This window comes from Elephantulus edwardii, unplaced genomic scaffold, assembly GCF_000299155.1.
Source record: "Elephantulus edwardii isolate Elephantulus edwardi_28Jun2011 unplaced genomic scaffold, EleEdw1.0 scaffold00034, whole genome shotgun sequence".
In the NCBI taxonomy this organism is placed as follows: Eukaryota; Metazoa; Chordata; class Mammalia; order Macroscelidea; family Macroscelididae; genus Elephantulus; species Elephantulus edwardii.
The window spans coordinates 15,603,496-15,604,047 of record NW_006399784.1 but is presented as its reverse complement, the minus strand read 5'-3'; positions in this window follow the sequence as shown (position 1 = coordinate 15,604,047).

Genomic DNA, 552 nt, shown 5'->3' with positions numbered 1-552 from the left:
TGTTCCAAACGTTTTTGGATAATTTTCAGCAGAACATTGCTTGCATGTGATATCAGTGATATTGTTCGATAATTTCCACACTCTCTTGGGTCACGTTTCTTTGGAACGGGAACAGATATCGATCTCTTCTAGCCAGTTGGCCAGCTGGCTGTCCTCCAGATTTCCTGGCACAACTTAGTGAGCACATCCAGGGCAGCGTTTGTTTGTTGGAATAAATCAGTTGGAATGCCATCAACTCCTGGAGCTTTGTTTTTTGCTAATTCCTTCAGAGCAACTTGAACTTCCTCCTTCATCACCATAGGCTCTTTCTCATAGTTATTTCATTAAATTCCTCTGTGTCAGCCAATTCCTTTGATACAGTCACTCTGTATACTCCTTCCATCTTCTCTTGATACCTCCTGGATCACTTAACATTCTACCCAAACTATTCTTAAGTATTGCCATCTGTGGCTTGAATTTGGTTTTCGGCTCCTTCAGCTAAGAAATGCTGAGAGAGTCTGGCCCTTTTGATTTCTGACTTCAGCTCTCTGCACATTTCATTATAGTATCTTG